Below are 27,650 nucleotides of genomic sequence, written 5' to 3'. Positions count from 1 at the left end.
TTTAATAGGGAAAAAAAACAGAAAATAAACAAAAACTCCAGAAAAAACATTACATAAATGTTATGAACTGATTTGCATGTCAATGAGTGAAATATGCATAGTGAAATATCCCCAAGCAAAACATGACTTGGTATTTCTTAGCAAGAGCAGCAGATAGATGTTTCTTGTAGTTGGTCACCAGATTTGCACATATCTCAGGTGGCATTTTAGCCCCCTCCTCTTTATAGGAACCCTCAATATCCTTTAGGTTTCTTGGTTGCTGCTTGGCAACTCAAAGTTTCAGCTTCCTACACTGATTTTCTGTAGGACTGAAGTCTGGAGACTGGCTAGGTCATTCAATCATTTTAATGCTTTTTCTTTAGCCACTCGTTTATTGCCTCAGTGGAAGAACCATCTATGACCCATCTTCAGTGCTTTGGCTGAAGGAAGGAAGTTCTAATCCAAGATTTTATGGTTCATGGCCACATCCATTGGCCACTCAATTTGATGAAGTCATCCTGTACCACAGAAAAACCTAACATAGATTTGTTCTGAGATTCATATGGTCAAACAGAACACAATATCATGCTATAACAGATGTTTTCTCTAAAACTCGGTGTTGTAAAGCCTAAAAAATACATATTCTTGCTCTTCTTATGAACATAATCATCCATTCATTTGTGTCCAATGGGTTAGTGATGTATCCTAAATGGATCCATAGTTCAATATTAAATTTAAAGACTTATTATGAGGAAATTGTTGGTCTGAATAAAAATCCACCCAGATCATTGTCAAGACATGAAATATTAAGAGCATGTCAGGGTTAAACCAATGAATTTTACCTTCTTTTTTTTTTTTTTTTTAACAGTAGCATAGGAAACATAAATGATTCACAATAGCCCTTGAATCATGAAGCCTCTTTTTAGTTTGTAGAGCCCCTTCCTTAGTCACTGGCATCAGCATCACCAATTTTACAAGCCATTTGAGGACCCACTCTGTTGCCAGCTTTCTGGCAAATTGTTTTGTTGGTGAAAAGAAGGCACTGGAACCGGCACCTTGTCGGCGGATGTCATTTACCGCTGTCGTGCAATACATAGAATATTCCAAAGCTGCTCATTGTACCCCATAATTGATCAGTTACAGGGCCACGAAGACTGTAATAATCTGTAATAACTGCAGTGTTTACTGTTGTGTTGCGGACCAGCAATGGGCAGAAAAAAAACACACATGCTGTCCAGTGTTCAGAGGTCTTGGCACATCTCTGAAGCACCATCAACATGCATCTGCTACACAAAATCAGAGCACAACAGGCAGAATGGTTGGGCCATGTATCTCATATACCCCCAGACTGCCTTCTAAACATAGCACATTTTGGCTATGTGCCTGGTAAACGATACCGAGGGCACCCACCAAAGCGTTGGATGATGAATATTTTGTCTAGCCTTTCTGTATCTCTGGAAACTCACAAAAGACAGACTTTATTTTAAAATCTCCAGGTCAGGGACTTTATGTCTACATTGCCAAGGGTTCATCCACTCGATCTTTTTACACCTCTCTGCCTCCCGAAATGGCAATGTTCTGTCATCTGTATCAAGCCTTCTTTCGAAGTCTGTTAACTCATGCCACCGTTCTCTGTAATCAAGTCACAGAAAAGAAAATTGAGTCGGTGCTGCATAAGTATCGACAAATGAGTGAAACGGAGATTGGTCCCAATTTTTCTGCCGTGGCAACGTCTGTTTTTCCGTTCCGTGCGTGCCATAGGTCATGACAAATCAAAACGTACTTTGCGCTGATTAATTCTAACAAAGAACGAAATTGGAAGCTGCACAAAAAAGACGCAGCAAAGCAATCAGCTGGGCATTCGGTTAGGCGTTAATTGAAATAGAGTAGGCAGGACAGCATTCAGTTTACAACCTCTGAGTCACTGGAAATCCATCACCTGTCACCATATATGGTATGTTAAATCATCAAGTGTGAGGTACTGAGGTACTTTTTTTAACTTATTAAAACTCAACTCATTTTTTAGCACTTTTTAATAACAGTGAGAGAATGTATGAATTACCATAGCTTGTTTGCCCCTTTAACTTAATTTCATTTAGTTTCCATTTAGCATCCAGAGCCCATTGCCTTGTTTTGTCTTGCCACTTGTTTAAGCCACTGTTTAGTTGGATCAGTCGTGCATACAGAGGGAGAAAATAGAATTAATGACCCTAGGGGTAAATAAATGAATTTTGGCATTCACCTCTCTCTTTTTCTTGCTCTCTATTTCGCCACACTCCCGACAGTTTAATCAGTTCTTCATTGAATGATTTAATCAACCTTTAAAAAGGGTTGTTTTTTTTTAACTTCCCAACCCACTCCACTCAGTGAACCCTCTGATGGTACTGATTGTAATACAATAAAGCACTCTCAGTTATGTTGAGGGAATATGGCAAAATGACTTTGAGCAAGGATACATTTGAGAAAGTGATGAATAATACCAGCCTAATGAAATTCTTACAAAACCATTTGCATCCCTACCCCGCATTCACACATTGACAGGGAACACCTCTCAAGTACGTTTCCTTCATTTGGGAAATTTGTAAAGCCGAAACTCTCTCAACTTGGACCTTGAGGGCAACCCATTTTGAAGCGATAAAAGGTTGATCGTAATCAGCGTTGCCCATTTATCCACAAAGAGTTGCAGTTTAATCAGATCTGTAATCATACTCAGACATAATTGTGTTTGCCAGGGGGGATGAAGACACTTTGCGCCCACTTTGGCTTCTCAGATTGATGCACAAAGTAGAACTCTTAATGGTGTTTTGCAAGAAAAAAAAAGAAAAGAAAAGATGACAGTTGCCTTCACACCTTTGCTGCTGGATGATAGACACGGAAGCAAAAAGTTGATAATGTTTCCTCGCAGCGGCATAAAGCAATGCTAAAAGCCATTCATTTCAGCTGCAGCCAGCCTTATTGCCCTCTTTAATCTTCTGTCCCTTTTTACCTTTGATCTTACATTTCTGACTTTCCGATCCTGTTCTGGTGCAGCACTTACACCTGCAGACAAAAGAGGGGAGACAGAAAGTGTTTGGCTTTTAGTGAAAAATTCTAGACATATGCACACCGAAAAGCACAAATACAAGTGGTGTACACACACGGAGCAGTGCACTATCATCTGCAGAACATCTGCTCGCCATCAAATGTGGCATCAAAGGCTGCTTGTTACTAGGATTGCATTAGCTCCCTGATGTTTCAGCTTTGATATGGCATAGCGTTACTTCAGCAAACAACACATCCTCCTGCTGCAATGCCTGAATGTCTGTGAGGCTCAGTCCTTCATGTCCCAACAATACAAGTCTCTTTCTGGCTGTCTGGATAATCAAGTGAAGACAGATGATATGCCAGAACTCCTGCAAACATTGCCTCTTACAAAACTCTAAAGTTAAGGCTGTATCGGCACGCTCAGTACTGCACGCATTTATAGCTAGTCGTGATTTTCCTAAGAGTAGGTGAGCTATGGCATGCTTATCAATACTGTCACTTGAGCAGCAGAAATGTTCTGTTTGCCTCCTCACTCAAGGCGCTTAAAGGTGTTCAAGTGAGATAAGTGGAGCTGGAGTTTTGTTTTTTGGGGGGAATATCGCATGTCTCCTCGTGTAGAAGAATCGTTGCTCTCTTCCCGTCACTATTATCTAAAGTAACTTAGTAGTTATATATTTAATATGAAATTAGCAAGCGATATCACTTTCATTGTCTTAAAAGAAAGCAGTGGCCCATTAGATTATTAGTTTTTCATAATTTATATGCACCTAGATATTACGTGACCATTTGTTTGCATAAGGGTGAGTTTGGTTTTATAGATTAACTTTAATTTTTAGTGTCTGTGGGGGAAAAAAAGTGTCTTCCTCATGCAGTTTAAAGGTAAGTGTTTCTCTAAATATGATTGAAAAGTTAAAGATTGGTCTGCTGAAACTCAGACTTCAAGTATGTCAAATGCCTTGAGATGTCTGCATTACTCAGATCTGTTTTAATGTCCTTAATTTTGCTAAGTGTGCCATAATTTTAATAGGACAAACTTGAGAGCCTTTAATTCACAGTCATGATCTCCACCATATATATTTCCATGCACGGACCATATCACATCAATTTATGTGATGCAATCAATATGAAAGCCAGCTGACTTATCTTGAGGTCCTTAAGGGTTCTCGTAAAAAAAAAAAAAAACTTTTTGAAAATGAACTGAGTCAAATTCTCACATAAAAGCACTTTTCTTCTTTGAAAGCCAAAAACATCTTGGGTGTGAGTTAAGCTTTTATTATGAGGCTTAGGAACTTAAAATGCAACGAAAGTTTAGGTTTAAAACCAGAGCAGGAAAGTAAAAAGTTCATCATCTAATTGATTATCTTAGAAGAGAAAGTCTGTCCTCATTTGACACTGCAGCCAGAAAAGCTCCTTCAAAGTAAAATAACTGTTTACTAATTCATAATATTATTGTCATGGTCCTGGGTCATTTTGACCAAGCGTTCTTAGTTTTCTTGTGTTTTTTGTATCTTGTTAGTTCATTATTTATTCTACGGTTCCTAGGTTGTTCCGTTTAGTTTATTGGATTCCGCTTGTGTTTCTGCTCTCTGTGTCTCCCTGTGTGTCTGTGTTTATATTGTGGTGTGGGTTCTTGTGTCGTGTTTCCCTTTGTGTTTTATTCTGTCATGTTTTCCATGTTCCCCCAGCGCGTCATGTCTGTGCTCTCCCTTGTGTTCCCTCGCTCCCTCATCTGCCTCTCCTCCACTCCCACTTCATGTTTCCTGTTTTATTGTGAAGGTCCTGCGTTTTCATGTTTATTCTGCTCAGTCCAGACTCCCCTGTCTCGTTATGGTTATTCGTATCAGCTGTGTTCCTCGTGTGTTCTCACTTCCTTGTTATCCCTCTGTATTTAGGTCAGCGTCTCCCTTAGTCCTCTGCCACGTCCTCCCTCATGCTGTGTGTTTCCCAGTGTCTCCTCACATACTTACCAGTTTTGTTTTGCATTGCTTCCGAGCCTACAATAAAGCAGTGCTTTATTATTATTTAATCCAAAATTAAACAGGTACAGACTAATATATCTTTATTTATTCTGTATTATACCTTCATGCAACTGTTTTTCTTAGATTTATAGTGTACATGTTATTTTATTAATGTAATTTGAAATACTCGTACACAATCTCAATTTTTTTCGTTTTTTGTAATCAATTTAATTTTTTATTTTCTTTGATTTTTTTTATCACTGTTATATATATATATATGCACATTTTTTTTCACTCTTTCATAGTATAAGGCCCTCGGTATGCACATGTGGCGCTTTTCCTTGAACTGTCTGTGAAGGTTCTCAGTCATCCAGGTCATCGTAGTCAAAGGAGTTTGCAAAGAAAAGCGTCTGGACTTCTTTAAGTTGCTTGAAGACGTTTCACCTCTCATCCGAGAAGCTTCTTCAGTTCTAAGGTCCTTGAACTATGTTGTTTATTCTTTGACTATTCTATTCTATTCTTTGACTTTTGTACTGAGATCATCTATGATTTTGTCCACAATCACTTGTGGACTTTAGATTGTGCATTTAGATTTTTGTAAGAACTGAACAAACAGGTGGTGTCAGCTTCATATCTAGAGAAAGGATTGCATTGCAAGGCTGAAAAATGTAGTCACTGGTAAAGTGCAAAAACTTGAGCCTGGCTCCAAAAGACCTGTCAGTCCTCACAGACTTTACAATAGAAATATAATGTAAAGTGTTTGCAATCTGTTGAAAAACAAAGATTTTTTAAAGTTATTTTCCAATTTTTTACAACTGCACAAAAATTGTCATGAATTTGCATCAGGTTTGTGATCGACAGATGTGCTGACACAGGTCACTGGAGCTGGCAGCTGTCTGCTCTCTACTTATCTGGAGTCTGGACCTCTTGGCTGTTGTTATGGTTTCGGCATCGTTTGAATTATTTTTAATGCAATCGTCTGACAGATGACATGGGTTGCTCTGCAGTTAATTGTGCTTTTTTAAATGGCTGTATCCACTTTATGTATGCATGTGTGTTATCAAACTTGCTAGTGTTAGCTGAACACTTGCATTGCAGCTTTTCATTTAAGCTACATAAGTGAACTTCTGCCTCCCAACAGCAGATAATAGTCATAAATTTAAAATTGAGGCAACAAAATGGGACTTCACAAGTCACCGTCTATGTATTCACCCTATGAAAAATGTTGATTTTCATCTCTCTCTTGGCTAAAAAAAGTAAATAAATAAAAATAAATAATAATTAACAATGATATGCATGACTGCATTTAGAAAAATGTGTTCATGTGAATTCAGAGGACAAGGAGTTTTGGATTTTACTAACCTCATATTTCTTTAAATGGTTATTGTTTATCACCTTGCATGCTTGTGGTTTTAGCATTTTAATCTATTTGTGTGTGTGTGTGTGTGTGTGTGTGTGTGTGTGTGTGTTCTTGCAGTGGCTGTTCATATTGAGTTGGTGGGTGACTCACAGTATGAAGAGAAGCTGTCGTATTATGACTATCACACACACACACACACACACACACACACACACACAGAGCTGATATGTGAGCACATCAAACACCAGTGCCCTCCAGGATCTCTTTCAGAGTTATGTATGGTAATTACACGGCTCACTATGTCCTTTATCATGTGTTCATTTTTGCATTCATATTTCAGTATTGACATACAGTAGGCTAGCCACGGTAGAGCCAGATTCATTTTTTGTGAGGCTGCCAAACATGGATTACCAGCATGTCTTCACTATAACACATGAATCTTCTACTAGCCGTCACACTCAGGGCGTTTGGTCTGTCACACCGCTGCCACCAGCGTACGATGCTTGTATGCGTGTGTGCACATATGGAGCAAAAAAAGCATGTGGGGGATTTGTTTTTCTTACATATTTGTTTGTTCTGAGATTCATCCCAGCATGCATTTCATATCTGGAAAACGAGCTCATGACAAGATGAGGTCGGACTGATCAATGCAGTGCTGGGAAGTACGATTGCAAATGTAGCACTAGGCGTAAACATTCAAAACTTTGAACAGATTTTTGTTCTTGTCTTTTCTGCCTTTAACTTCTAATAAATTCTGCAATTTCAGACTGACAAATTATGTGAATTTGCCATGAAAGAAATTTGTTTCAAAGATGGAATCATTAAACTTCCCTAACACACCATCATCAGGCACTTTCAAGTAGTTTTCACTGTGTTTTTTTTTCTTTTTTACTCTTTGGCTATTTTGTATTTCGTTCCTAAAAATATCTAATATTTCAATAGGCACTTTTCAGCTCTCCAACAAAAAATTGTACCAATGAGGCAGAACAAAATATTCACCAACGCATCGCAGACTATTCTTCTCCCTAGAGGTGGGAGCTGCTGCCTGCAACATCAAGCACCGGAGCAGCACCTAAAAGAGACAGACAAAAGCAAAAATGATGGATGCAACACAGAAACGGGGGGTCTAATTTTCCCTCAGCGTGCACTTTGTTTGCCCAATTAATTTGCTGTGGTTCAGACGTTTTGCTGCAGTTAGAAAGACAGTAGATCAGGAGGGGAAAAGGAGGGGACAGACCACTATATTGGCTTTCCTGTCAGTTTCTTTGTTTTTGTTTTGAATATTTGAACATGTGTGTCTGCATGCGACTGTGTCTGGACTTTACCCGCTTCGCTGGGTTTGCTTTTTGATCTTGTATTTCACTGTCAACGAAATGCATGGATTCCCTGGTAAAATTTTGGTTTTAATTTTAATCTGCTTTAATTTTCGTTATGAAATGAAACAGGCAGGCTGCCACTGCTGCCTCAGTGAGTGCGCTTTCTAGATTTATGCCGTTTGATTCCTTGTGTGAAAATAATGATTATTTCCGTTTGATCGAAACTGGCTTGGGTCCAATGTCTTTTGACTGCAAGGGGAAAACAAAGAGGCAGATCAAACTATATTTAAATATATATGTGTGTATATATCAAAAACGAATGCAATCATACATAATTGTCCTTCCCACAGGAAACAGTGTAAATTACTTTTTAACATCCATTTAATGAGGCTGTAAAACGAAAATTTGTTTTAATGTCATAAGAAGAACTGTCAGTTTTAAACATCATTAAGTGTTGCCAATTTGGATTGTACTGTCCATCTATCCATCCATCCATCCTGTTAACCACCTTTCCATTTCAGTCATGGAAGTCTGCCTTTGCAAAGAAGCAGGACACCCCTGGGACAGGTCATCATCACAGATTAAAGAATTCACTGAAGAAAACATGAGCAGCAGTCTTTGCAGGCTGAGTGTCTCCAGGCGTTTGTGAGCCTTGAATTGAATGTTTTAGTTTTTTTAATAGCTGAATGAATCATTTAATTTCTCTTGACAAATTAAGAGACCTTAAAGCCACCCGGTTATCAGTATAATACACCTGAGCCAATGAACAGTTTCTAATGTATTAAAAATACTTTTAATTAACATTCTTACAAGTAGAATTGCAATCATTCATATTTTGTAATGGCTAACAAGAACAAGAACTGTCACCAAAAGTCAGTTGTGAAATCTGCATAAGATTTATCAACACTAACTTGCAAATTTTACATGATTCCCGAAAAACAGCACCCAAAACAGTCTCGTCTTTTAATGATTTTGGATGCACAACAGTCCATTAAATCCATTAGCTCGATTTTCAAATTAAATTAATATTTCCAACCTTAAATAATGAGAATTCTCTGTTTGACATTTGCTTAAAGCGGTTTACACATTTCAATAAATGCAATCATTTTAAACAAATACAGACAACGTCCTAAAAACTGAATATAGCTGACGAGAGATGCAAACCTGAATGCAGCATCAGGCAGTAACATGAAGAAGTCTTGGACAAATGAAGACCTATGTAGCTAGAGAGTGCCCTGTCAGAGATGACATGTCACATGAGAAAATCTTACTAATTAGCTGCTGATGCTACACACCTGCACGAAAGAAAGAGGTGAGCAGTTAAGTGCTGAACACTGTTAAACATTGCTGAAAACATTATTTTTAGATGTTGGGAAAAAACTTTTAAATATTCCCAGTATTGATTTATTTTGTGTTACTGTTTATGGAGAAAAATAGAGTTTGTACAGTTCTAACAAGCTTGGACATCAATATTTGGTATGACCACCTCTCTTCTTCAACATAGCCTGAACTCTCTTGGGCAGTTTTTCTTATTATTTCTTTAAGTAATTTTCAGGAATAGTTCTCCAGGCTACTTGAAGGACATTCAAAGCTCTTCTTTGGCTGTTGGCTGCACTGTTTTAATAATGATGAGGTCCGGCCTCTGAGCAGGTCAATCCATGACTGATAGCATTTTTGGGATCATTGTAATAATGAAATAGACGCTGTTGCCAATCAGATGCTTTCCAGATGGTAATGCATGGTGGATCATTCTGCATTAATAAATCCGTCCATTTTGACAACATCCCCTACACCACTGGCTAAAATCCAGCCCCAAAACGCTGTCATGTTTAGGAGATGGCTAATGACATTCACTGTAGGAGATGTACCTCTCTCCTCCAGGAAGTTGAACCAAAAATTTTAAATTTGGACTCATCACTCTATAAGACCTGATTTTCCACTGATTTTCAGATTTATTTATTTTTTTTAGGCCTGCCACTTCTTTCATCCTCCACTTGTCCAGTTTCCTCAGATTTTTGAGGACAGACTGGACACCATGCTGAGATATGCCAAGTTTTCAGCTAACAGCTCTTTTCTATTTTATGCCTGTCAAACTGTGTTATCCTTGGCATTTTTGGTAGATTTATATGAAGAAATTGGAATTGAACAAATTATGTGTTTTTGTGGCAGACTGCTAGTACACAATATTGGCCTTTTTTATACTTGAATGATTCATACGTTAGTGTTAAGTTGCTTAACACACATTTCTCGGAAAAATGGTCAGATGCAAAGACTGAAAATGAGTAACAAAGCAGCCAATGTCCAGAAATAATCTTTAAAAGGCCTGGACACCTGGAGAACTGCTGCTGAAGAGCAAACGCAAAATCTAAAGAAATGATGGGTAACTTGAAGCTTTTGCTTCACTAATAAAGCAATTTATTAGTTGGTTCTTTTTAAGTGACATAATTTGAACTTTTGCTTTTTTGATTTATCACATAAATATATTCATTCAAATAACTGCAGACTCAAGACTGTATAGCAAACTAAAAAAATAAGTTCCATGAGGATAACATCAAGCCAGTTGATGACTTGCTCAGTAATAGTAAAACCATGGCCTCCCACAGCCTGCATACCCTCAACACATCTCTTTTTCTTTATTGCATTTGTGGTATGTTCAAGGGGCAAATGTAAATAAAGTTGTGGTGACAGTTCTACAAAAGCTAGTGGTATCGAAGTTTAGCGAGCAGAAACTGAGTGATGCTTTTTTAAGGCATGTAATTTAAAATACAACTTTTCAAATAGCTCAATAAAAATCAGCAAACAAAAAATAGTTTATGTGCAGTTGGTCACACAGTGTGTCTGCTGGCTAATGTACAGTTGCTGTAGTTCCCAGGGAGAGAAAAAATGCTGTTAATGTGTGGAACTATCGTAGTTCAAGAGCAATGTAAGAAAAACAGGAGAGGAGGTCAAGAGATTATTTTCAAAGGTAAGATCCACTCAGCAAGGGAAATCTGATGAACTCTTTAAGGGTATGAATTAGCCTTTTAACATCTTAGGTCTAAAACTTTCTTTGAATGTATCAACAAGGAATGCTGCAATTACTCACATCAGTAACAAAAAACGTTAAATAATTTGACTTTACCAGAGAGCTACCTAGAAGGGTATAAGTCTATATGAAAATGTGCTTTGCAAAAATGTCATCAGTATTAAGCGGTATTTTTAATAAACATGGTATTCTAAAACCGCCAACATGCTTTAACAACACCTTGTGATAAAGCCTTGATTTTTGTATATATATATATATATGTCAGCCTCCCTTCTCCTGCTTTCTTCTTTTCCTCCAGGCCCTTCCCAGTGAATTGTGCTGGCTATTGATTCCCCCGCAGAGGATGATTAGCCCTAACCTCTGTCAGAGCGCCAAGTCAGGGCAATGATAATACCTTCACTCAATGCACAATAACAACTCAGGTGCCCCAGGAGCAACTGCTAGCAGCTCAGTGCACGCTAGCAGGTGCCCCAGGAGCAACTGCTAGCAGCTCAGTGCACGCTAGCATGTTAATTTGCAGAGACTTGTGATAAATGCATGCTGTCATTCTCCCTGAACAGAGTTAGCCTCTCAGCAGTGCTGCAGTACCGTCGATCCGATAAGCTACATCAAACAAGGGGATAGAGCTGTTTATGCAGCACTCAGATATATCGTACTGGCTACACATAACATTACGTTCCTATATGAACCATTCTAAACAACCAGACTGCAGTCATAATCTTTATTTTTCATTTGAAAGTCCCACTCAGTTCTACATTTTTACCCCTAGATTTGTACATGCCAAAACATAAGCAAGACTAATCATAAGGGGGGGAAAAGGCCCAGATATTTTAATTTAAACATTCTATCTTTCCCCCCCTCTGCTTCTCTTCCTCCTCACTTTACAGGAAAGCTGAGCAGTAGATGTGTCACAGTGTAGAAATGCATTCACTGTAACTGCAATAAAGACGCTTGCTGCTGGTGCATCAGCCTATCCATCATAATGAGCAGACTTATGAAGACCTACACTGCATATAGACACAGTGGCTCCCACCAGGTATTAGTTGTCTAGACATCACATATCCAGACAAGTGACATGTTCAGACCTTCCCACACTTCATCCTTTTATTCAGAGGTCACCGGCTGATTTGATAAGCACGGAAATCATTTCAATAGCATTTTATTGCTTTTGCAGAAGATATCCACAAAGTAGAGCATTTAAGAGTGAATCATTATGAGGCGGTAGACTACTAATCTACTATAGTCAGTACTTTTTTTGCAGTGCCTGGCGAATGAATGTACACATTGTGTTTTTATTCCCTTTATTGTCACCGTTTTGTGTCAAAGCTCCTCTCAGTAGCCCCTATCATCCCCAAGATGACTGCTGCAAACGGCAGCAAAACACAGGGCTTCAACATTTACTGAATTTGGACAAATGCGCTACATGCTGTGCATTGAAGTTGCAGTGTAATGGGCAAATGCAGGGTGTTGGTTTCTACACAAAGACATACAGTACAAAGCGGATCTGCTGGCAGCGCTGGCACTCGGCGTCAAAACGAGGCTGCAAAAAGAAGAGAGGGAGGGAAGCTTTTGAGAGGAATTTTTGATCCTCTTGCTCTTACAAAACACCACAAATACCCACGCGAGCTCGCAACACAACACAACAGCATGCATGAGGGCTTTATTTACTTAAGCTGAGTGACACACATACACCCCCCAAAAATGGTGACACCGTGGCAAGAAATGCACCTATTTCTCAACCTTGTCCTTCTCTTTCTGTGAAAGAGAAAAGCACCTACATACATGCACACCCTAATCAGAGATTCTCTCTTGGAAGGGCTCAAACATCTAAAAAGGAGACAATGAGATGATAGAAGGAAAAAAGGGGGGGTGGAGGAGGGGTATAAAAGCAGATTTACAAGGCCTGTTCCAGCACCAGTCAGCAACTTCATTCTTTCTGAGCCACTACAGCAGCGACACAAACATGCACACGTACACACAAAGTCTATCTCGCCGTGTCACAAACACACACTTTGATGTATTTTTCCCCAGATGTATAAATAAAAAAAAAAATCTATGGATGTTGGTTCCCTGTTTCTGGTGAAGAGGACTTTTCCCCACCTCTCTCCCCAACACTATGAGGACATGTGAGAGGACTGAGTGGCTGTGTTTAGAGGGGCATCTGCAGGAGAATGCAGCAAGATACAGAGAAATGATACCAAGTGTGGGTTTTTTCCCCCCTGATGCACATCATTATTCAAATGCACAAGCTGAGGGTGAATACACAATACGGGTACAGCATAGTCGGAACATCCACCTTAACGATTGCGCATCTTGATCCGTGACAAAGTTTGTTGATTTTATCCGCAAGTTGACCTTTAACGGAAATGTGTTTTTAATTCACTGCACTGCAGAGGCTTACCTCTGACCAATAAAGAGATTTTAGCAGAAAAATTCTCTGACATGTTTCATTAATTCAGAAAGCTGTCTGTACTGACATAAGGAGCTATGCGTTTTTCTCTGCAGAAAACTCAAATGGTGCGTATTTATCGTACAGATACACAGACCCGATAAATTAAAAAATATATATATATACGTACATATATCTTATTTCTTCCCCAGCGTTTTCATCTCTGAGGCCAGGCATGTGCTTCTGTCTGATCTTTGCAGTTTTCAGAGATATAGGGATCAGATGGTTTGCAATTTTTTAGTGTGTGTGTGTGTGTGTGTGTGTGAGCTACACTTTAGTTTCCAGTGTTGAGATTACCAGTCCCTTTTGAAATGAAAGATTGAATCTCCTTTCTTTGAAATGAGTTTGCAAAGCACTTTCTTAAAAGGTTCAAGACATGTTTCAGGAGACGTTCATGAATAAATAATAAGTGTTTATACTAGCATCACTCTTATCCAATATTTATGCAGCATGCTCCTCGTGTCAAAATAAAAGTCCAGTGGACAAAGGCAATTTGTGATTCAATCTGCAATATTTAGCACGAGGCACTGGATGCTGTAAATTTGCTGAGGGAGTGGCCAACACGAAATGCAAATCAAACGCACAGTTGTCTCTTGATCATGTAGGTTAAAACTGTGCTGTGTTGGGCTGAATAACAAAATGATTTCAGCCCTCACAACTGTCACGCCACGCATCGACAGCATGGGTGCTTCGAGAGAAAAGAAGCGATAACTCCTCAGACATCAAGTGTAAATGCATAAATTTTACAAGTCTCTGTAATGCTTGTTACGATGCACACTTCTTAAGTTTAATTGAAGACGGGTGGGTAATGGTAACTGTGCTTGCATCTCATGGAGATATAATCTTATTATGATAGCTGAGGCCAGCTGTCAAGAATTATTCTTGGATATGATAATCGCTGCAGGCTCACACTGAAAGTTTACATGGCTCGAAAAGCTTTAATCCTTGTGAGAAATGGTCCAAGTACAGGATTTATCACAGTGGGGGTTCCATCACGGAAATGGGTGTCAGAAAGGTATAAAGTGAAAACAGTACGCAGCTCACAGAGAAACGTCTCATTACTCGAGTGTGGTCTGAAGTTTATTCCTGAAATCATCAAAACTACTCTATAGACATATAGTTATTCACAGTGGTGATCTGAAATATCAGGATGTCTGCTGTATTGCTACATTGTTAACATAATATAATATACTAATGCTTCACGGGTATAATGTTTCGCACAGTTTACCGAGGCCTCTGAAACAGGAGTGACTCTAAAAGACGGCTACTTTTAGCTACTCCTTCACTCACAAGGAGTCGTCAACAGCAGGTAGCTCTTTGATTTGGTAGATTCTTGAGTCTACAGAGTCAGTAGATGCCTGCCGGACATCACCTTCGCTAATTTAAGTCAGTGAACTTTCGACTGTGTTTGTGACGGAGCATTTGAATCCAGTTATATCATAGATCATATGGTTTGCTGCGCTGCTAATGGACTAAAACCTGTCAACTAGCATTTTATTTGTATGTTATTTGCATGTATTCATAGGTATCCGTACAGTTTACGGTTATAGGCCTGAATGATCTGGAATGGCATTTTGGCACTTTCAAGTACTGAGCAGTTAAATTTGACAGGTTAATGCATATTACTGTTGAGTTAATTTTCAGCGCCCTGCAGCCTGGCGTTGCTTGCAGTTGATGACTTGCTCACTAATAGGAAAACCATGGCCTCCAACAGCCTGGATACGTTCATCACATGCCCTTTTCCTTATTGTCCCTCTGCTATGTTCAAGGGGCAAATGTAAGTAAAGTTGTGGTCACAGTACTTCAGAAGCTAGTGGTATAGAAGAGCATAAACTTGAGATATTATTTTCAAAAGTAAGGACCACTTAGCAAGTATATTTGAAACTCGAGGGTTAAAGCTTAGTTGTAATGTATAATTTTGAGGGGTTTTGTTTTCTAGTTGGAGTGGATCTTATAGGCTAGATCAGCGGTCCCCAACCTTTTTTGTGCCACGGACCAGTTTATGTCTGACAATATTTTCACAGACCAGCCTTTGAGGTGTCACGGATAAATACAACGAAATAAAACCAGTACCCAAAAAAACGAAGATTTATTCATAACACACGGGAAAAGACCCAGGGAAACCGAGTTAACAATAAAAATCATTACAAAAAATAATGATAAAACCCCTGAAAACCATAAATTTCACACCCAAACCTCAACTCTCACGGCCCGGTACCAAACAACTCACTTATTCTAGCTTTGTGCTTTCTGGGAGTTGCAAGTAATGATAGCTCATGTAATGTCTGTTTCTTGTTGAATTCTGTCGGCCAAATCCACAAAAAGGATAGAATATCAGAGTGGTGGCACAGGTCAGCAGATTACAGCCTGTAGTTTTAATGTGACTTATTTCTAAGCAATTCTTTTCCACATCCTGCACCGCTACACCCGATCTTAGGGTTCCCCCACCTGCCAAATCCCACTTTAATCCCTTCTCAGAACCTAGCACCCCAACAAACAAATTACAGCGCTATACATAAGTATAAAAAATCTAAATAAATCCAGCAACCTTTTAACCATATAGAAATGGTGAAAACTAAAGGAGATGCTGCTGAATCAGATCCACTTGTACATCACATTCAAGCAGAAGACTTTTTCTGTATTTTGGCTGGGAAGTACTTGGCACTGAAGCCCTGCCAAGTTCACCATTATTTAGTCCAGACTATTATTTAGTTGAGAATACATCTAAGATGGTCTCCCGGTGGCTCTCCTTCGGCTTGTTCAATGTCTTTTCCCACCCCCTCTCCAGCTGATTTGGCCTGTAGTTGTTGCAGGCCTGCGTGAGTGAATAGACCCTCGCCTCGTCAATAAAACAATCATTAGAAGCAGATTGAGTTTGTGTTTGTGTACCGACAGCACATTGGATTTGGGGGAATGGAGGAGAGGAGTGAGGGAGAGAAGGTCGCCGATGGTGAGATTTGCTATTTTGATGCATGTTGCCTGAAAATGTCTCATCCAATTTAAGTACACTCATTTCTTTCACACACAAACAGAGAAGATGATGTATCAAAAGCACAGTATATTCTCAGAATTAACAGCGCACATTTCTCAAGCAGACACAGTCTTTCTCCTCTGTTTTCTTTTCCTGCAACAAATGTATCTCTATCAGCAGTCTGTTATGATTTGAATAAAGTAGAGGCAAGAAAAGATCCCCCTTTTTTTATTCTATTAGTTATCTCGTCAGCCTGCCCACTCCTCAATCCTTCTCCGTTTGAGACTGAGCTGCGAGCTGCAGAACAAGACTTAGTCAGTGTTTAACTGTGACTTTGCAGTGCTTGAAATGCAATCAGTTCCACTTCCCTGTGCACTCTGATCCTCAAACAGGTAGCCAGCCTCACTACAGCTACTGACACTCATTGTTAGGGAGCAACAGCACAGACAGGAAAGACTAGATGGGGTATTGCAAGAGTATTCCTCTCTCCAGAACTATGCTTGTTACAAAACACAAGATGCTGTCAGGGATGGGATTTGATAAGAATTTATCGATTCCACTATTGATATCTCTTATCAATTTGATCCCTTATCAGTTCTCTTATCAGTTCTCATTAGATTCTCATTGGCTCTGAGAGTCACCACCATCACCAAGCAGCGTATCAAAGACATTACATTTGTGCAAATTGATTGCATGCTGTGTGGTCAAACCTTTGTGGATGTTAGAAGTATTTCTCTTCTGGATCAGTGTTGGGGTCATGTATCATACAAATGACACAGAATGCTTTTCTTCAAAGTAATGCATTATGTTACTTAATTACTCCCACAAGAAAGTAATTCATTACATATACTTGTCAAATTACTTGCGCATTTCTCTATAAAATTACCTGAAATGCATTGTCTCCTAATTACCATTTAAACAATATAAACTTAAAGGCTACAGGTCCCCACACCAACACAAATCCCCATCCTTATGAGGACAGGATATGTTCTTTCTCTTAGTATTTAGGTAAGAACACAACACCAGCAAAGATGGAAACCAGCCAACAGAGACAGTAAAGCAATCTCCACAGTGATTCTACTTTAGAAATGAAAGCACTTTACACAGCTTGCCTCATTCACCCATTCACACCTGCTTTTTTGTATGGTCTTTCTATGTAAGTGCTTTCTATCTTACATTCACATGCATTCATACTCTGATGGATGTACTGGAGTGAAACTTGGGGTTAGTATCTTGCCCTAAGATGCCCCAGAATATTTGGCATGCAGACTGAAGCAGACAGAGATCAAAGTATCATCCTTCCGATTAGCAGGTGACCTGCTCTACCACCTGAGCTACAGCCACCCTATATGGTTGAGCACCATTTTTTTGTACTAGTCTTTTGAGACGAGCCCAGTGTAACAGTTCCCATAGTGGAAAAAGACAAAGAATGGCAGTAAAGAGAGAATGTAACAAACCCAAACTCCTGACACTGAACCAGCCCCACTCATATCTGAAGAAGGAGGTGAATCCTTTTATGTCAAAAATGTGTGTAATGGCAGGAGGCCCCTTGGAAAATTGACTATTTTTCATTTTTTTTGGTACTATTTATTTTGTAATAATAATACATTATCATTATAACCCACATAAACAAAGCCTGTATTGCTCTGCATTTATTTATCACGCTGCCTATGACCGGTAGTGTGGTAAGAGCTTTCAGTAAGGTAAATCAGATTAATAGACATATTTTAGTTGCCTATGCTTTGGTTGAAAATTAATATCCAAAGGATTTTTTAAGTCATATTTGCTAATTCTTTATATTATAAATATGATATATTACAAATAAAAGTGTTCAAGCAGTAAAGACTTCTTGTGATATTGTGTTAACACACAGCTGAACGCTCCAGACCAGCAAACTGCCAAAAAGTCTGTTTTTATAGAGGTGCTCAAACTTGCTGATGGTCACTTAATCAAATGGATTTGATTAGCAGCAGCTGGCTGCTACTTATCTTCTACATTTCTGTGGAGGCAGCATAAGTGTACTTAGTTGTCCTGTGAAAAGTCACTTTTTCACATTTGTTTCTTGGTCTTAGTGACTTTTTAAACATTTTTACATAAAAAGAAACTAACTTATATTAGCTAAACCTCACAAACTCATAGAAAATATAAGGACCTAACTTGAATGAGCATAACATTAACACAAGTCAAGGTTTTATGTGGCTCTTGAGCAGTTAAATGTTTCATTATAAATTTATCTGTCTGCCATCAGATGCCGGGTCGACTCCAAAGAGCTTTTTATGCTGAAAAAACCTCTAATGAGAGTGCTGACACCCGACTAAAAACTTACAGGCTGTAAAACCCAGAACAATGAGCTGAAGGGCACTACAAATGCAACTGAGGTGTGCAGAATTGCTGAGTGGGTCGGGTTTATCACTACAAGCGACACCTTTCACATTATTTGATCTGTGGTTAATATAAAAATATTGATTACTGAAGCTTGAAAGCACCTCCAAGGCTTTCTTGGGAGAACATGTTTAATCATGCAGTGTAGTGAAATGTATGTCACAAATCAAATCAACCTGCACTAATCCATACGGTGTCTAAATGTCAGAATTGATAGACATTTAATTTTTTTTGAAAAATGCTTCAGCGTTGATGTCATTGTGTAGGCTGTCTAAACGAGGATCTGGGGGTATTTAACCTTGTTCAAGTTACGTAACAAATTTGACTTTTTCATCTGAGTAGGTGAACCAGCCTTAGGAGGAAGGTTGTAACTGTTGTAATGTATTATTCATGGGCATACATCATAAAAAAATGTTCTGCTAGAAAGTGCTTTATACATACACAAGATACCTGTATTTCTTGCAAACGATCTCCCCTTGTTTTAGGGCATCTGCCACGTTAAATCATTGAGTGAATGTTGATTTTTACCTTGTCCCCAAGCAGACTTTCTATTTCATTCTTGAGCATGCTTCTCTTCTTTTTTAGGGCAACAAAAGTAGACCAAATAGGGCAGAGAGCATACTCCACTAGATGCATGAAGCTGTCTACAGTGAGCATTTCTGACGCTCGTGTTACTGCAGTGCAACACAGTCAATGGTATGTGTCCAATATCAGTGTTTGGACGAGTGCCATTTCTCCCTGTTGCCTCTTTCTCATGTCCCATTTAACGTGAATCCAATTTTCACACTTAAAACCATCTTGTGGACATGACTAATGTGTGTCCTCAAACTAACTAATATATGTCTGTGTGGATGTAATGGGCTTCAGGGAGAAGACATCCAGTGCATAACGGCAATCCCGAGAGATGTACATTAAACATGTTCATTTATTTCCTTTACGAATTGTGCTATCTGTTCTGCAGTGTGAGCAGGAAAGCTGGGAACATCTGTTCATTTTTGGAATTTATTCACTGACAAGAAGCACCACTAGCCTGTGGCCATGTTTGTCTGCGTCTTATGGTGGTGACTGCAAAGCTCTTGGTGACACAGGTGTACACATTTACTGTCATGAAGACTTTGAAGTTGAAATTAGTTACAAAGCACAAAGAAGTGTGTATTTTTACTTATTTCTTTCTTTTTTTTTCACCTTCAAACTGTTTTAAATTGTTACCCTTCAGCTGTAAAAGACTGATGTGGTATTGTTGTAGGTGGCATGGACATCCAGGTTTCTGAATGCACTAACTTGAGAATGAGGGCACAAAGGATGTTCAAATTGAAACCATAGGTACATCTACTAAAAATCTTGAATGAATTTTAATCTCAGTGACCTTGACCTAAAGCAGCGGTCCCCAACCTTTTTTGTGCCACAGACCGGTTTATGTCGGACAATATTTTCACGGACCGGCCTTTAAGGTAACGCGGATAAATACAACAAAATAAAACCAGTACCGGTACCAAAAAAATTTGATTTATTCATAACACATGGGAAAAGACCCAGGGGAAACCGAGTTAACGATAAAAACGATAAAAAAATAATAATAATAATGATAATAACAATGCTAAAAACCGATAAAAACCCTGAAAAACAAACCGAAAACTCTCACAGCCCGGTACCAAACGACTCGGCCCGGGTGTTGGGGACCGCCGACCTAAAGGTCTGAAGTCAAGTTTTCTGAAAATCATGTGATTTGTCTCATAGTATTTTGAAATTGATCCGATAGGTGAGTGTACTAGCAGGCTGAGGAGTAGCACTGGTGGCCGCAAGTATTTTTTATGATTTAATTAAAAAAAAAAATCCTTCTCCAGTATAAGATCTACTGACTTAAGTGATATACAACCCAACCATATATGATTATGGTAGAAGATACCTTATATTGGTACAGATATAGAAGACCAAGTGGCAAGCAGCACCACTCGCTTCCCATCTAATCTGAAAATGCTGACTGAAATTGTGCATTTGTCAGTGGTTTTATCAAATGAGTACAGTCCTTCACCAGTATTTCACTGAGATATGCCTGTGACACAAACAGCAAGCTCAGTTAATACGTTGCAGTATCCCAGAAAGAGCCCCCTTTTTGAGTTATCAAACACGACCCTGCACTTTATCTTACGGCCTATTCGCACAAAGCTCAATAATTTCCAAAGTCACTATTAGCCTCGACAACGAGCTAATTGGATGGCTGACCCTGCTGATTGAAAAAGCGTACTCAGCGGTTTCAAAACAAATTCTAACAGGAAATACAAAGCTTAATTATTAGCTGTCAGCTGTCAATAATTTACAGATGGGTGACGTATTAAAGGACAAACTTGGCAAGTTGCTGTTCCGTGCACTCAAAAAACATGAACCGTGGCCCTAATTAACATGAAACAATAGTTTTGAGTACAATGTAACTGAAATATCAGACTACAGATATATTCTGCTACACACCAGCAATTACAGTTCTAGTATTAACATGTAATCAAACCAGTATATCACAAAACACTGCCTACTGTATTCATGTTCCTATAGTTCCAGATATCTTTGAACAAAGATACCAGCCCTATTTTTCTCTGGTATCTCATTGTCTCCCAGATGACTTCTTTATCTGCTATTGTAGATGACTTTTGCCACAAACCAAATCCACCACACAACATTGTACATTTCAGACCATGCTGCTTCAGCAGACTCACTATAGCTAAGAATTTTCTTTTATATATAGCTTGTCTTTTATGTCCTTTCACGCTACAGTGATCTCTGAAAAATATCCAGTCTGCTGCATTTCTGATCACAACAAGGAAAAAACTCTGTCTTTAAGGTGGTGCTCACTATTTCCTGTGGGATTTTGTGGCTTTATTCCACCAGTCTACCTATGTCTGCCATCTACCACTAAGCTTAAGTTTATTAAAAATATGCAGCCCCAGAAACATCTCATTATGCGGTTAAAATACTGTTAAGCAACAGTATTTCCTGTTTTAACATTACAAGCATACTTGTCTCAAAAACATGCAAATCAAAGCGGTTTTACAGCATCAACTAACTAAAAGTGTTTGTTAAAATAGATTTTTTTCAGATTTGCTAAAACACCAAATGTCATTCAGCATCCTAAATCTATTTATTTGAATTGATCTTATGTCAAAACCTTAAACAATTTTGACCTAATTTGATACAATTTGCATATGTCATTTGTTGTTTTTGCAAACCTCTAAACACGTTCACACTCAGTTAAACACACTTTCACCGAAATGCATAATGGTAACCACAGATGGCACAAGTTAAACATAATTACAGCACAGATGTCACTGCTTGCATAAAACAGAGCAAAATTGTTCAGACTTGTTGCAAATGATGCGATGAAACAATTATATAAGCCAGTTCAGGGCACACAGACAGCAGGGGTGAGAAGAAGACTGATTCTAACAAAGGATGGGAATATTCTTAGAAACAGAGGAGGAAAAGGAGCGTGTAAGAGGGGGGATGACAAAAAAGAAGAGGATGAGGGGAAAAGTGCAAGACCATAAATACCTATTTCAAGTCACATTTGAGAAGCTCTGATTAACAACGTTCATGTCCATGCAATGACAAATCAGTAAAATCTGAGCACTACAAACACAAAAGACTCAATTTGTGTAACCTCTTGCAATTATAAGTATCAAGCACGCTTTTGACAGATGACATGCAACTGCAGTGAGAAACATGGTAACATCTGGCAATGAAGCTATTCAACCTCCTTATATATATATATATATATATATATGTATATATATATATATATATATATATGTATATATATATATATATATATGTATATATATATATATATATATTCTGTGCAATAAAGAATATATCAAACTCCCTCCAATGCCCAAACTGTGGTCTTCCTATATAACGATACGGCGCTACGTCTAAACCCTCCTTTCTAGCAGTTTGTTACAGTTGTGTATAATTTGCATGGAGAAAGTAAATTTGTCCACAAATACTCGCCAATTTCTCAATAAGTAGTAGTGAAAGTGTGAACAGTGTGATGCAAGGCTTGCATTTTACTTGACCTTCAAAGTAAAAGTTGAAATGTGTCGGTGCAGCTTTTATTTTAAATGGAAGGGGAATGTCCTCCTTTTACAGATTGCATCTCAAATGGACTGTTGCATACTGGGAGGTGTGGAAGCTAAAACACTGGCATGAGGGCCTCATTAAATTTGAAGTGGCTCAGAAAGAGAAATTAGTTTTCTTTCAAATGTCATCAAAATAAAAAATAAAAAATCTGAATTCTCTTTATCTTTTCAACATTTCTTTCTACAACTCAAACAGGATGAAGTTTTGTTCTTTTAAAGAGAACTTTTTGTGAAAAACTCTACACTGAACTCTCTTTACATGTGCTCATTTAGAAAGCGTAGGCATTCAGTTCACTGACTCAGTAATCACTGCTGGAACCCAATTACATAGAATTCCCCAGGTGGTAACACAGAGTCAAAAGTTCACACACAGAGATCTCAGGATAGATGGATAGATAAAAGCCCTATGGGTTGGTTCACTTTGTTTTGGAATATTTTCCCTGCTGCCCTGGGTGCCATAAATGCAACCTGTGATATGAAAGAGCATATCTGCCTTGACCCATACCAGAGACGGGTTAGTGAAACAGAATAAATGTATTTTGTTCATTTATTGTTATTCAACTTAAATTAAATTAACTATATTAGAGAACCTATAATTCCATATGATAGTGCCTTTAGTCATGATCCCACACCATGGACTCTTTTCACCCAGGTTCCTTGGAGGATGTTTCTGAAATGCTAATTCAAATGAAACCTTCAATGAACCCATTTGTGAAATTTTTGACTCTGTTGCTCCTTCTGTGGTATCAGTGTAAAATTTGACAGCAAATTTTGATTCTTGTTTTAGTCATAGTCTTTTGTTAATACGTTATTTTCAGGCATAATTTAGGCAACTAAATTCTTCTTTTTAGTGGATATCATTAGATTATAGTACACTAAAGTTGATTCAGCTGACTAAAATATAAAGTGTAAAAGATTGCCATCTCTTCTTTTACTTGACCCATTTAAGGATTATTCCTGATTACTAGGAATAATTCTTGCTTGGATTATTGCAATGCACCATTTTCTTGTCTGAATCAGATTGGAGGCACATTTATCTACTAATCTGTCTGAAGTGCTGCCGTGAGGCTTTTAACTCAATCTCGTAAATCTTCACATATCACCCCACCTTTAGAGCTTTTGCACTGGCTTTCTGATTGTTTTATATTTCAGTTTAAAATTTCAGTTCTCAATTTTATGGCCTTACAGGTGAGGCCCCCACCTGCATTACTGAATTACTTCACCTCTATACTACAAGCCGGGCTCTTAGGTCGTCAGATTAGGGGCTTCTTGAGATCCTGCGTACCAGTCTGAAAAATAAGGAGGATTATGGCTTTCAAACCTTAGCTCGGAAACTTTGGAGCTGCTTTCTTCTCACTCTTTGCACTCTTTATTCTGTGACCTCCTTCAAAAAAGTAGTTTAAAACTCATCTGTTCTAACAGACGGGTTGTGTTTGTGTTTGCTCAGGTCATCTTTCCATTTTGTGCCATTTTGTATTTTGGTGTGGACTGATTTTCTCTGAAAACATTTTGTTCCTGTTCATTGTCTTGAAAAGTACTACATAAACAAATTTTTCTATTCTAATTTCTTGCTTCCCTCCTTTTTGTCAAAAATCAAATCACAGCTCCTCACAAAACTCTTTGGGTTGTATCAGTATCAGAACAGCGTTACTGCACTCAAAACCAAACAATGTTTTCACATCACTCATGTAGCAAGAATAAAAAAAAACAGCACCAATTAAGTGACCCTTTCTGTCAATGTAAAGAAGTTTAACTACACATTTAAACCGGGATATATTTTAATATAAGATTTTTTTTTGTCTGTCAGGATGAGTCTTTGAACTTACATTTTAAGAAATAAATATAAAATTACAAAAAAAGATCTGTTAACTCATTCTCAGACTTGACAGAAATTTCTATAGTAGATGGTGAAAAATGGGAACTTTCTTTTATTTCATTGTTCATCTGTTTCTTTTTTACTTTAGTGTAGTATGAATAGCAATGGAGAAGGTCTTTCTCAGTAGCAAAAGCTGTAGAACTTATGAAAATACAGTTAAAAGTCCAAAATTTATTCCTTCCTTTACATTTTCCAAAGCCATCCAGTGGGCCAGTTTGGAGTCTGTAGCGGGCCATTTCTGGTCCCTGGCCTTATGTTTGACACATTCCATACTATAAAAAACACAATGTTCACGGCATTTAGCTTTTGAAAATTTTTAGTCCACTCTCATGTTGTTGTTCTAAATGTGCTGTTTCATTTCTACAAAAATGAATACATATACTTTAACCCACAACCCCAAGTTATAACAAATTATCTGCTTTTTCCCACTGCATTATTTGCTACATAAAGATGTGTAAATATGCAGAAATAATTTACCTGCTTAAGTGATTACATATCAAACGTGTTTATGTCATGATCTGACAAAGACATGACTGGGGAACGTATAAATAAACTCAAAGACATTAGAAAAAACAAAACTCAAGACCAAACCAATCTTGAACCTTGAACTTAAATAATCTTCCTCAAGCCTTGAATATTAAAATAAACTCAAAATCCTTGACAGTTTAAAGGTCTGCCTGGTTATTTTGGCTGCCTTTTGTTGTTATTTAATAGAAACAAGCCACTAAAAATATTCAGCTGTCATTCAGTTTAAGAAAAAAAATTGCTCTCAGGCCAAGTAATCCAAACCATGCAGCTGCATATTGATGACTAACCTCATTTTGTGGATGGATCGTCTCTAGTTAGCCACCAGGTAGCACATTAATAAATGTCAGCTAGCCAAACTCCACTAACCTTTCAGATGTTGCTGCTATTTAGTTTTGCATCTGTGTTCATGTCCAAAATGCCAGCAGAGCTGTATGTTTGAATTTCTGGTTTTAGAAATGTTTAAGTGAGGATATGCTACTATCTTCAGATAGGAACTAGCCAAAAGTTAACTTCCTGTTAACTTTTATTTCCACTAAACCTTTAAAGCCTCTGTTTCTTTGATGCCTGGACATTAAACTTCACTATAATACTTTGGGGAACATCCACACTGATGATTTTATTGGAGCTGAAAGAATTTGGATCGTTTTCAACTCTCAATGGAAATTTGATTTTGGGAAGCAAAGTTTAGCCCCAGAGATGGCTAATGATCTCAAACTTAAACTGATAGTAATGGTAAGAATGTTTTAGTGTCTAAGTTTTATTTTCATGCTTCTCTCCCATAGTTTGTCACTTTATGAAAAAAATGCATTCTATTATAGTTACTTCACTATTATTTATAATAACTATTCTTAATCTTGCTCTTCCTCCTTCTCCTTGTCCATCAACCCTTATGCTGAGTTCACACTTCAGTCTGATTGTGTCTCATGAACCAGAAAGACTAGCATGTAAGATTTATTTGAGCGTCCCATTGTGGTTCCATCTGCTCTGTGGCTCCATGGGCACAGAGGGATAAGCCAGCAGTGGTGTTTTTTTTATATCACTCAGTGTCCTACAGTACTATCAGCATGACCAAACAAAATAGAAATGATGCTGCCAGTGTAGCTCAGTGGAACTGTGAAATGAAGTAGACAGTATCTTGCAAATGCTTTGGTTGTCTTTGTCTGTTTGCTTTTTTTTTCTTGCTGGTTTTTCCTTTCCAATGACACGTCCTTCATGAAAGAGGGGACACATCAAGGTTGATCAAGGTGAAATGTGTAGCTCGCATGTATTTTAGTCATGAAAAGACGTGTTTTTATTACTATTATTTTATCATTATGTTGTGGTATTACATGGATACAAAACCACCCGAGACAGTTGTTTCTGTTCATCGGGACCTTACGTTTTGAGTGGGAGAAGCGTTTTGTCACTCATCCAAGTGACTTCTTTAGTCTCAGCTGACTGCAGGTTTCCACAACCTTATAAACAATAAATCTGCAAAGTAAAGAAACTAGCACAGTTGACTAACAATGGGCCATGAGGACAGTTTCATGATCATTAATATGCAAATTGTCATGACCACTGATCAATGGCCATAAGTATCAGTGACATACATGTAAGCACAGCATTGTAAGCTGGTAAAATGTGTACCTCTAGGTCACCTCCTTGGTTCAAAGATGGTCAAAGATGGTCCTTTTCATGTAAATGGCCTCCTTGACTCCCAGCTCAAACCAGCGTTCCTCCTTTTCCAGGAAGTCCAGATTCCAAAGTGATCTGAATGTGGTGAGTATGCATCAAAGCAGTTTTTAGTATTAAAATTAACTGCAAATTGTTCATGCCTTGGTTTTTATTCTTTGTAGTTGTTTTAATTCGCTCTCTGTTTCCTTGTCTCTTCCTCCATCTTTCACTTCCCCTGTCTTTTACTTCCTGTTTTACTTTGAAGGTTTGTTTTCTGAAATCTACTTCTAGTTTCACGCTTTTCCTCAGTTAACTGTCAGCTAATTGTCATCACCTGTATTAATTACATTCTGTTGTGTCACATGACCCACCCATCTCAAATTGCTTAGTAGTCATTAGTATGCATTTGTCTTCCCTTTTTCCTTATGCTAAAGTCACACAAGGGAGGAGATTGTGGCACAACTAAAATGATTGCAATAAACTTGTTGCCTTTGAAATGGTTGCTTTGAAGGCAGGGCTCAAGTCTCTTACCAATTGTAATCAGTTGCCATCTTGGTACATCAAGCCAGCAATAAAACAGAGTCCGTCTGTCATCAGACTGGGGTCAAAGTAGCAATTGCATGCAATCTGTTTCTGATAATACAGTGATTAACTTTGATAAGTCAATGAAAATCACAAGTCTGTTGCCATCTGTCAAAAATCTGTTGGTGTCTTCATACAGAGAAATTTACATCAACTACTTACATTCAGAGTCAAACAACAACCTCTCAGATGTAAAACAGAAATTCCTTCACGAGTTGGAGATAATTTATCTGACTTTCAGGAGCCCACACCTCATACATGCCCCTTCCAGTTCTCTGTCCATATATGATCTCCGCACTGCAAGCTGTTTGTTCTCGTTTTTGTGCCTCACCCTCCCTCCCTTTTTTCAATTCATTCACTTCTCATTAGTACATGGGGATCTGTCTGGCCTGGGAGCCACTGCCAGTCCCCCCCTGAGGC

The 27,650-nt window shown here is 38.3% G+C and overlaps 1 long non-coding RNA gene across 2 annotated transcripts; it reads right to left on the bottom strand.

Moving 5' to 3' along the window:
* LOC102078849 (uncharacterized) lies at positions 1-27,650 on the bottom strand. 2 transcript variants are annotated; one of them, XR_265887.4, is made up of 5 exons: positions 27,393-27,650; positions 27,180-27,281; positions 26,622-26,744; positions 7,321-7,393; positions 1-3,018 (listed from the first exon to the last, which is right to left on the bottom strand). It is a non-coding gene; the product is annotated as an uncharacterized LOC102078849 (long non-coding RNA). The 2 variants fall into 2 exon arrangements; XR_265886.4 differs by lacking the exons at positions 26,622-26,744; positions 27,180-27,281; positions 27,393-27,650 and adding an exon at positions 8,802-8,881.

The sequence above is a fragment of the Oreochromis niloticus genome, linkage group LG15, assembly GCF_001858045.2.
Source record: "Oreochromis niloticus isolate F11D_XX linkage group LG15, O_niloticus_UMD_NMBU, whole genome shotgun sequence".
Lineage (NCBI taxonomy): Eukaryota > Metazoa > Chordata > Actinopteri > Cichliformes > Cichlidae > Oreochromis > Oreochromis niloticus.
This window is presented reverse-complemented; position numbering and strand designations above follow the sequence as displayed.